The sequence below is a fragment of the Varroa jacobsoni genome, unplaced genomic scaffold, assembly GCF_002532875.2.
Source record: "Varroa jacobsoni isolate VJ856 unplaced genomic scaffold, vjacob_1.0 scaffold_1082, whole genome shotgun sequence".
NCBI classification, from domain to species: Eukaryota; Metazoa; Arthropoda; class Arachnida; order Mesostigmata; family Varroidae; genus Varroa; species Varroa jacobsoni.
This window is the reverse complement of record NW_019213984.1, coordinates 7,593-19,159: the sequence shown is the minus strand read 5'-3', so window position 1 is coordinate 19,159 and position 11,567 is coordinate 7,593. Positions and strand designations below refer to the sequence as shown.

At 43.0% G+C, this 11,567-nt stretch overlaps 1 long non-coding RNA gene across 1 annotated transcript; it reads right to left on the bottom strand.

The window, feature by feature from the left end:
- Window positions 1-1,650: 1,650 nt before the first annotated feature.
- On the bottom strand, window positions 1,651-10,652 carry LOC111266437 (uncharacterized). Its single transcript, XR_002684100.2, has 2 exons — window positions 2,731-10,652; window positions 1,651-2,558 (listed from the first exon to the last, which is right to left on the bottom strand). It is a non-coding gene; the product is annotated as an uncharacterized LOC111266437 (long non-coding RNA).
- Between the last annotated feature and the right edge of the window lie 915 nt (window positions 10,653-11,567).

The following is an 11,567-nucleotide window of genomic DNA, read 5'->3' as shown; positions in this document are numbered from 1 at the left end:
ATGTTTTGGGCTGATAGGGATATGTAAACCTATTAGGAGCTCATGGCAACGGTCTCACGGTGCAAAGAGTTTAGCGCGCTTGAAGAGTTCCATTTCATTAGACGAGATCTAAGACGGGTAACTAAGTAAAATTTAATAATTATGATATCAAACCATTATTCAACCGCCGTAATTGAAATGAGATATTTGTTATCTGGAAAACAACGGGGAAATCTCACAATGGACGGATTTCTTGTGGATCGCAGTCTCTAGATTGCAGTGGGCATATGTTTGTGCCCGCTGAGTTCTCGACAGCTTAAGTCTTGATGCCTGTATCGCTCTACTACAGTCTACGCTGACTAAGTTCAGCTTTGAGGAATTAAATTTCTACCTTTATCTCATTATCGAACTATTTATGTTTGGTTATGACTACCAAACTCGTGCGTCGAAAGCCTGATAGAAGTAAAGGCGCCACCATGTTGCATCAGCAAACAAGTTTATGATATAGTTTCAAATTGGACGTTAATGTTTAGCTAACATTCCCAGCACCTGGATAGAAAATTTACGCAAAAACTTATTTGCGAAAAACGTGGCTGGACAATAAATAGGTCGCAATGTTAATTCGTTCGTTAGCTGTTACGTAAAGCTGCCAGCCGACCATCGCCGGATACTGTCTTCTAGTCATTACGACTACACATATTCTTAGACAATACATATTTTGTCAAAATTCAATATTATGTACATGCTTCTATTAAAGTAAGCTAAACGAATAGTAGGCTGCTTGGTAGAGCTTTCTATTAGGAAGAGGCAACGAAATAGGTTACGCGATCAACATTTTCGAAGAGACTTGTATGTTACGAAACAGAGAGCATCTTTGCTCATGAGATATCATAATATGACATGTCTATAGTGCCGCTGAAGTTTTGCAATACCGATGCTATCGACAAGATGGCCGAAAACAAATGTGTAGGCAAACAAAGTTCGCTGTTGCAATAATTGAACTGATCCAACAAGGTCTCCGCGATCTTCTGTAGTGAAAGATAAACGTATACGTGCGTTTCAATGGAGAATAAAAATCGTGCTAATAAAAACCGCGGCCTTTAGGCGTAGGCGAAATGTTATGGTACAATGATGATAATGCGTTTGCCTACTAAACCGTGGGTTGAGGTAAGGAATCTGGCGTAAACACTGTTGTACACGGAAAGGTACCCACCAAAGACATGTAGTATTTGGAGAGTGAAAAAGAATATAGTTCAATATTTCTCAATCGGCTCTTCAGATTTAAAACTCGTAATTTTACGGACGTGCACATCATTCACTGTACATGCGGTACCGTTGTATGCACACGCCTGAAGAGAACTACATGAATCTTATTTTTACTTCACCCCGTTCATACACGTTGAGATCAAAGGCCTCAGTTGTTTACCGGAAGGTAAGCTGACACTTTCAGCTTTCGTAGTTACAAACTTTTGCAGTTCGGCAATCCCCCGATTTCATCGTCTTCGAAAACAACCGCGTCTCACCGTCTCGTAACGTTACACGAGACTTTTTCCAATTGTTTAGCACCTGGCATTTTTATGGAATCTATAAACATCTACTATTATATTAGAATACAATGCTGCACACGTTGAATTTGACAGTGAACAAACACCGTCAATGAAAACAACGACCTTCTAAAATTGACGGTGAAATTTAAATATACTGCGACGTATTTTAACATTTTTTATTTCTTCATATCCTTAGTCTATAATAAGCAGCAGATCATCTCAATAATCGCATTTAAGCGTCAATCTGAAGGAAAAAAAAACACTAATTTCACAGGTAGACGAACCGTATGTTAACTCCGATTCCAGCTTGAATAGCAGTTGTACATAGTCACAGATGTGATGGACCGCCTGTCATATAGGCTTCCTAAACAAGCTTCGTTTTTTGCGGCTTTTAATTTTCCCTTGTGTTCTAGTGACGCTTCTGCTGATCTTAACGATTAACAGCGTTGTCAGCAGTTCGCTGACTTGCCATCCACTACTCATACTCGCCCATACTCACAGCTATAGCCGGTCCTGAGTAACGCACCACCGGAGCGCTAGTGTTGGGTCTCAGCGTTGTGGTCATGGTTCCTGGAGGCAGACGAGCCGGGGCGAAATTTTCTCACTGTTTTTACTGATGTTTTTTCGCACTTTTTGGGACGCTTTAACGCTATTGCGCGGTGAAAATGGAAACGCTGATAGATTTCGAGCACTGCGACCAAGAAGAACTACAACAAGGGCCACCGATGCTGCGATAGGTGTAATGCGCTACGAGCTTCAGTTCCATCCTCGATTTCAACTGAGGCCTCAAGCCCGAACTCTCAACGTATGTCTTGTCCGCTTGCTTGGTTTCGGTGATTGCTGCCGTTCTGTAGAACTTCATTGATTAAGCTTGTTCGACGTCAGTTCTTAATTTTCTATCACTAATTCATGTGCTTTCCTCTAAGGCGTTTCGTTTTCCCATGGCCTAGCTGCACTGACTGAATGACGACGACTCGTGGGAGATAGTTCTTGAAGGAGCTAGGCAGGTCATTTGTAGAGAGGTGAAGTCAACTGCAATTAAGAAAGAGAAAGGAACTATATAGTAACCAAGCGCCGGAAGATGTCTGAAGGTTAAAGCAATTTGCCTGATTTGTCTTTCCCTGTAGCAGTAGCAGTAGCAGCGGGAAAGGTAACAGTAGCAACGCAGGGAAGCATTTTCATTGGGCGAATACACAGTACTCACCTGTCTCTCGCGATTGTTCTTGTATCTGTGCAACGCTAGACACTCTGATTTAGCGTCTTCGCAACCATGTGAGAATCGCAAGCTGCATTTGCATGTCCGCTAGCTGAGTCTCTGCTTGAGCAAGCAGCTATTTTTCTGTCCTTGCTTTGCTAGCTGATACCTTACGGAGCGTTCACGCACCGAGAAAAACCGGTGTGCAGGCAGTCCGGGGTGCAAAGAAGGCCATGGCAGAACGCACTCGTGGAGGCCTCGTATATGGAGTCACGCCAATGCGCGCTGAAGCGATTCTGGATCCAGATCCTTTTGTCAGTATTCTGGCAATGTTTCGCTTTTTCTTTCTACGGCCCGATATCTGTCTTCTCTTCACAGTTTTCTCGTTAGTTCGCTGGGGCAACTTCTCCGGCAGCTCAGCACTTTCCACAGAATCAATTATTCGATTGTGCGTCTTCATCGACGGCACCAGCGGCGGCCACGGGGAACACTTTAATCCGGTTGCCCGTCAGAGCCGCGTCTTCTGTCGACTGCTGCTTTTGGCGCATTTTTCGTACCTGCTCCTGTAACATCCTTCTCTTGCGGTAGCTGACTTTCCAGACTCTCTGGTCAGTGCGACCTGCACACCTTTTTCGTGCTTTAAGTCCTTCTGGCCTGGCCTAAATGTATCTATGAGCGGGAAAACAGAACAGGGTGGAAGATTTGGAGAAAGGCAACACACGATGAAACCGACAAGCTTCTTCTATCGCCGACAGTGGTTTCATTCTAAAACAAAGGCTTTGGAACGCGCGCGCCAACTCCACGGTAGTAAGTAGTCGTTGAAAACTTCCCAATAGAACGTAAAAAACGTTTCGCAAACGATAAAGCTCGCGAAAACAAGCGCTACACAGGATGAGAACAAAAATCAACTGAGCTGATCCTTTTCGATAGGTGCCAATGCGCAACTCGACCGACCAAGCAGACGATTGAACGACAGAAAATTACCGAGGCAACTAAACGAAGACTTCCCGCTAAAATGGGCTGTTATTTTTGAAACGCTGGCGCGAATTTCACCACCCACCGAATGTATCAGCAAGCACACAATGGAAGATGAATTCACGCTCAGCAAGATGTAGGATACAGACACAAATGCTTTTTTTTTCTTAATATGGATAGGTCGATAAAACAGGTGATTTTTACCATACGAAACAGTTGAAAATATTAGATGTTCCAGTACTGTGTAATTAAACTATGGTTGAGCTTAAGATGTTTGGAACAGTGTGCTGGACTAATGGGCGAAGCCGGTACACAGTACCCACTAGCAAATCAATTGCTGATAGCTTTATTATGATCGTGTATAGTGTCGAACTACACTAACACCGGAACAACTGCGATTCACATAAATCGCGCTATACTTCGTTAGCGATGGAAGTACTTAATATGTAACACTCGGCCGCGCTACGCACGTATACGTTCCAATATATGTTCTAGGATAATCCACATTCTGAGCTCTTAAAAGTTAAGGTACCAAACCTCAGGCCTATGGTAGCACCCGCTTTGAAGCTAGCTAAGGTTTGATGTAGGGACGTTGCTCGATTGTTCACCGTATTTCTGAACTGTCTCAGTTTTCTCAAAGAAAATCTTCCTCTACTTAAACCATTTTTGTTGAGCATCGCACGTACGTACTTCGCCACCCTTTGTAACCGACCGTCCTTAAATCGAAGCAGACGTTAGTGTACACGCGTTTGGCCTCTTATAAGCCACTAATTTGCTTACCTAAGAGTGTAAGCCAACGCCAACGCCGAAGAACTTTGACATCTTTTGTAGAGTTTAATGCCTGCGCGTCCACCCATCTCGGCGAAGTGACAGAGCACGATTGCAGTTTCAGCCTGGGCCTGCGCAACCCAGAAGAGCATTGAATTCTTTTGACTCAGCTTAGGAGCTTGTTGATGAATACGTACTCAGGAAAATTCGTCCCCATGTTAAGTCCAATTATGATATGATATGATTATGATGTGAGTTCAGACGAAGGTCTGTCGGAACAGCCGCCTCGAGAACTTCCTACTCCATAATAGACATTAGCAGCAGCTTTATTATCCACCGCAGGTCTTTTATGTCGTGCTATGCAAATGTACCGGATCTGGCTGCTCTTCGCATTTGACTTAGAAGAAGTTTACATTAGCACAATCCCCTAATGTTCTTCAACACCTTGAACTCAAACGACGGTCCGACATGCTTTAGGAGTCGTTTCTTCTGGATGAACATGTGTAGACCCTGATTATCTCCTTGAACCTGCGCATAATATTTCCCCCGTAAAGTATGCCTCTCGTGGACCTGACAAACTGGACCTGGCAATCTAGAACAGATGCATAGGGGACAAGCCATAGACACTTGCTGTCTCAAAGGCTCGAATCCATTGTCCAGGCCTCAAGTAATCAGGAAATCGTAGTTTCGGCAGCAACAGAACCTTCTTCACACTCTGTTGAACGCTGTACCACTGACCGTCGACTCGTAGCTTCACCATCCATTTCGTCCATTTTGGCTAGTTTTTTGAGAGGCCGATTTCGCCCTCTTCTCCAATTGTAGCGTCGACGTACTAAGACCGGCACGATTTATGCACTCCCCACCTTGTAATTGAATTTCCATGACAATGGAAATACCTACGACTTCACTCGAGCAGCACTACATATGCCCCATATGTGTAATCATATAGCAACAGATATACTTTTGCAGTGGAACGCGGCCTCGATCAACCCGTCGCTAGATGCTGCTATTTCGATAACGTCAAACCAGCTCTTCCTACTACCGCGGCTGTGTTGATACTTGAATGCTTCGTGCCTTCGTCGATGCACTCCGTGTGTCACAATGGCACACTTCTTGTTATTGCCAGATTTGCCTTCAACGCTAGTAGTTCTTCTGGTGAATATTGGTCAAATGATGCCACTATTAGCAGTGTTACGGTTCGTTTGTATTGGAGAATGTTCGACGCCAGCAGATCGCATCTGTTCGTGAAGATTCGCGAAAATGTGCCTCACACTAGCGACAAGTAGAAACAGAACCAGTTCGAGCTACAGTAACAAACGGTAGGCGACAACTGGCAGCTGGCGCTTATCTTCTCAAATTCATTAACGGGTCGAGATGACACCGTAGACATGTGGCGAGGCGTATGCAAACAAGCATATGTTAACGAAGTGCGCGGTAGGTTTAAGTGTAACTTTGAATGGGATTGAGTTGCTCGTGACTTTTTTGTAACTTCAAGACCAATCAATAGGCAGAGAGGCCAACATGTGCGCAGGCATACGGACACGGTTAGACTGAGCTGTGTGCTAAACGTCAAACACACATTGTACATTACACGTGTATAGTACGTACATCTTACGTAGCAACTTTTGGCAGGAGTGTTTTTGACAATGGTGCGATTGAAAGAAACATGTTACACGTTGATGTTAGTGTTATATGATTCGTTCAGTCAGGCTGATAGTAGACGCACAGCGTCGTGCCACATCGAAGTGTTAGGGTATTGTAATATATTGTATTTTCGACTTATTACTGGTACTTGTATTAGCTGATACTTACTATAGCATTATATAATAAATAGCAAAAGTACTACAAAAGCGTTACATTTATTTAGTGTACAGTGAAGAGGCACGACTTCGCATGCCGAAAGCCTTTGTTATCGAAAGCAAGTGACACATTGCTGACTAAAGCGCTTTGATGGGGAAATCGTTAGAGAAAAGCCTCTATTGTAAGACCAGAAAATCTTTGACGGACGTGTCACAAGGATCATCGTCATTGACCGAATAAAAAAAGTCTTGTAGGAACTCGAGGCGTTACTGCCATCTGTAACAGCGCTGCGTTCAGCCATGATCACGCGGAGAAGCGATCCCCAGAGCTGCTGTTGCTATCACTATCGTAATAATTATATAGATCACGACTGGCGGCAGCCTGGCACCCGGCATTCTATGTGGGGCTGACATTGTGCGGCGAGCTAGGCCGTGCTGGTGTCAGCCGCACTCCTGGGAGGAATCAGTCCGTGAAATGGCGATGCGCCCGCGGTGGTGAAGCCAGTGGAAAATCGTTTTTCCACAGGGCTTTGCAATAGCCAAGAAAGTTTGAGTGCCGTTACAACAGCTAAGAAACTATTACTAATATTACAATGACTACAAACGGTTCTGACGACGGCTGAGACAGAAAAACCACAACAGTAGCGACATCAGCCTGCGGCAAGGATTGCCATCACGAAAAGATTTTGTCGCTTCATCTGTAGCGCCTAGGACTCCGTCGGCTTTTTCCCCGTCTTCCTGTTGGCTGCCTACGGTCTTTTTTCACCCGCCGCATATATGAAGCCAGCACTATACCTTAAAAACAACTTCAGAGCAGATATAGCAGTTCAACGTGGTTGGAGGAGCGTGGCATTTGAACAGACTATTTTGATGTTCGTTTCAACGATGCCAACATGGTCCGTTGAGGTTGAAGACCGTTAACAACGGCAGCTATAGAGTTATTAAGGTTAACCCAATAGCGGTTACAGAGCCTGCCGCCAGAAGCAAATGATAAAGAAGGGGAACTTCCAGCTCAAGTAACACTGGCGATAATCACAATAGCAAGAGATTTCGTAACGCTTTCGTAATTGGCGTAACTGTAACGTTCTATCGAGTTGAGGGCATTTCATTACAAACGACGCAAGCGACGATCACCGATACCCTCATGCGCCTATTCACAGAATATGTCGATGAGTATATAATCTATCATTAAAACACGAGAGAAGCATCATCAAACCCCTGGAAGAAGGGGGAACTCGCTCGTGGTAAAACATAACGTTAAGTGATATGCGGCAAAATACGAGACGAAAATAAGGTATGTTACCAGTTCATTGACAAATGAGAGGTTAACACGTTGAGGTAACTTATGTTGAATAACCGGCGGCACATACAGCTGTTACACTATCAACAAAGCATTAACATTAGCGTAGCTCAGCTCGGTTGACGTGGTCCTACCAGCCGCAGACGGTGTTACTCTGGCGCAGAATTATGCGGCCGGCTCAGTAACTTTAAATAGGCTGGAACCCCTATAAGCCGGTAGAAACGCATGGAAAACCTGCTTATCTATATCGTTGTGTATACGTCGCCGTCGAACGCACCTGGACCGTGTACTGGTTCCTGAAACGGCAGTGCTAAATGTGATATTCAAGGCGTTTCTTCAGGTACCCTCAATCTAACAATCGAACCTGAGCCGATCTGAAATGTCCGACAAATCGAATAAGCCGTTCGAAACGAACGGAACTATAAGTAAATGGAAATTATGTTTAATTAGAACATATTTGATATATTTGAAACTTTAATTTACAAAGTCTTTCTCTATTAGCAAATTCAATTCGTAGAATGTACCCAATTATTAAGAATACTGCGAATAAATTGCCGTGTACTCGAACTTCATTTAAATCGTGAGGGATCGCTGTTGGGTCTGAAGGGTATTTGAAAAGTTCAATCGCATACTTCTATGATATGGAGATATATGTCCAACAATATAGATAAACGTTTATAATTTAAATAAAGTGGAAAGCATTTTAAGCATCTTTAGCACAAGCCATATTCATATTAAAAAAAAAAATAGGGGAAAAAATCAATTGGTCCTGAATTATCGTCTTTATAGAGAAACCAGAAGATCCTGCGCAAGGCCAATTCTATAATCTGATATTTGTTTGAAAGTAGTAAACGGTATGACTCGATGTTTACCATGATTACTTTGACGAGCGACGTTAACTTGCCGGTGAAGTGACTGAATGTCTTGTAGTCACCTGCAAAATGTTTTTTCAACGTTTGGTCAAAAGGCACTAACGCTATAATTAGCGGAGTCATTTACGGGCCTGCCACCCACAACTTCATAACGGTATGATCTGCGTTTCCGCATCTTCTGAACTATGTATGCTGTTTGACCACCGCTAGTGCTGGTGATAGCCGTACTGAGCGTTTCTTTCGTCGCTTTCTTAATTGAACCCCAACCAAAATCATGAAAATCGCCAACGGAAACCATCGAACAGGGAAGCGTTTGCTGCGGGCGTCCTGGCAGGCTTCGGCTAGGCGTCATTCAGACGTAAGAAGCGAAACCGCTACTAACAAACGTCAGAAAACCGAACAAGACGGGAATAACAAGCAATTACTCCAGCGGGGATAACAAGTAGCAGAAATAAGTATAAAAAAAAAAAGCAAATAAAAAAAATAGATGGAAAAAAGCCTGACAACAACGAATGGACAGCATCAATATTTGGATTAATTGTAAGATGCTGGCCAACTGTTCATGGCGCTTCTTGTAACACACCGATGACCTGCAATAGACATGGCGGTAATGATAACGACGACGGGGTCGTTTTTAGCTGAACAGAACAAAAGTCAGTTATTATTCCAAAAGTTGTCGAGAAAAGACACGGCTCTATATTATAGATATTCTAGTTTCAATAAGTATATAGACGCCGGTCGCAAGACACATTAGAATATGTATCTTTATTGTTACGAAGTCACTCGACTTTGAAGCAAAACCTCTTCGCAGGTGTACGGCGACGACGAATTGCTTCTATTAATGTCCTACTTTATTATGATAAGGCGAAAATATTAACGAAAGGTTGTACAGAAACGTATGACTACTTATCCAATACAAGATCTACAATTAACCGAAAATAACTACACTGAAAAAGATCCAACGATCAAATTGCTGCGACAGATAGAAGTAACCAGTGGGATCTCTGTTGGGAAGGCTTCTTAAAAGTAACTAATCTTCGACAACGTACGATGACGACGTCAACATAGGGGATCAAACGTCTAACTGTCGCTTTCTACGCTCTTCTTCACGTAATGTAGGTCGCGCATTGACCAGCGGCACGGGCACGAATCAGGGAGCGGCGATGTTGCTTCCGGCCCTCCTTGTCTAATTCAAATCTTGGTCTGCGCATTCCCTCCCAAGCAAACTAAACTGCTATATCAACGTTATGTAATCATCTGACACTTTATGGATGAGTGCTGAGTATACGAAAAAGCTAATCACACAATAGCTCCTGGATCATCTCATACTTTTCCTCGATTTAGTCCAGCCAATATCGCTGATGGCCGTTAGCATTTTCTGACGTACCAGTACCAATGCAAAGATATGTCGGTCCTCGCCACGAACGTGTATACGACAAAAACAGAACCAAACCAAAACCCGTGATTGGCGACAAAAAAACTCTCTGCTACCGCGCTAACAATCCAAAACGACAAGTCAGTGCCAGCTATCGTTAACTATTGGTAACAACTGGTATCTCTCGACAGAACAACGGTATCATGCTGATTAGGGGTGCACTGCCGCTTAATTCCGTATCAATATAATATTCACTTCGCCTATACAGCAGGTTCACTATGAGGCATACTTAATGCTTAATTTATTCCCATCATAGTACTGGACCGGGCTCGTCAGTGGCACATCTCTGAGGCCCATCTGGGTCGCCCGAAAAAAAGCGAACGTTAAAATGGACATACTGAACAAATATGTTTAGACAGTCTTGTCTAGTAATAGCGCTTTCTGCCTCGTCGTGTCTTCAAAGCTGCACCGATCTGATTCAATTGTGTCAACTGCGACGACCGCTGACCACTAATACGGTGCATGACTTAGCTATGCAATGGCTTCCGGACATGACTGTATAATGTCAAACTGCCGAAAGACATAAACCGACGGAGAGATCCTACCGTTATCCCTGAAAGAGGACATTTGCAGTTTAACGTTGGCTGGATACGTCACTGGGCATAGACGAACTACCGATAACTTCACGGGTAAGCAAAGGAAACAAGTCGATGCTGGTCTCGTTAGAACGTTAAATCTGATTGGGAAGTCAAATTCCGTGTAAACCCGAATCAGTATTTGGAATGCGGACACGTTACAAGATGGGACGACTGTATAAATTGCAGCTGGATATGCTACTAGCTGGACGGTAATGAAGTGTGATTATAAGTGGATTGCCCTTTTACCATCGGATATATTAAGCATATTGATTTTTTCCAAACGTTATTAATTGTTATACTGACCGATAAACAGATTGAAAATCTAGACCGAAAGGCTCCGATATTGGTTGGAGTCGTTCTGCCTTTACACGAAATGCAGCTTCACGATCGTGAAAATATTATTATCTTAACGTATAGTAAATGTAACGAAAATTTTAAATGCCGAAAAAAGATCGTAAAGCAAACTTCGAACGACCCGGTACCGTTTAGAAATGTCGTGTCATATCATTTGAATAGAGCGCCCCAATATGGCTAGAACGCTAACTTGGCGTCGAATTTAAATCAGATCCTTTCGTTTTTATTCCAGGACTATTTCCACAATGGACAAGATGGGCTGTGATTTTCGAATGAAATCAATGTGGCCTACGACTAGAAGGCAAGCTGTTGAAATGCATATTATTGTTAAGAACCTATCAAGGGTGCTATTGTCCTTTAAAGGCCCCATATGCTTAACAAGAAATCACTCCAGCTCTTTACGTCTTAACTTAGTCAAGGACATTTCCAGTATCGATAGTGCTATAGTGTTATAAAATAAAATAAAAAAAAGGTAGACAATCATTATTTTTTTCTATTTTGTTAGATTAACAACTGAATAATCTTTCGTTGTTTCCTGCATAATCCATACAGGTATTTCAACACCACGAGGACTTTTTGTTTTTTATATATTTGATCAGATTGAAACCCTTGACGGATACATTATTTTCATTATCGCCGACTTTACCGATGTACCCTACGTAAAAGGTTCGCATGCATGTGTAACCTCAGAAAAGTTCACAGTTCAGCAGTCCGCTCAGATTCTCGTATTCTTCAGTCGGTCTTATCTTACACATTTCCACCGTA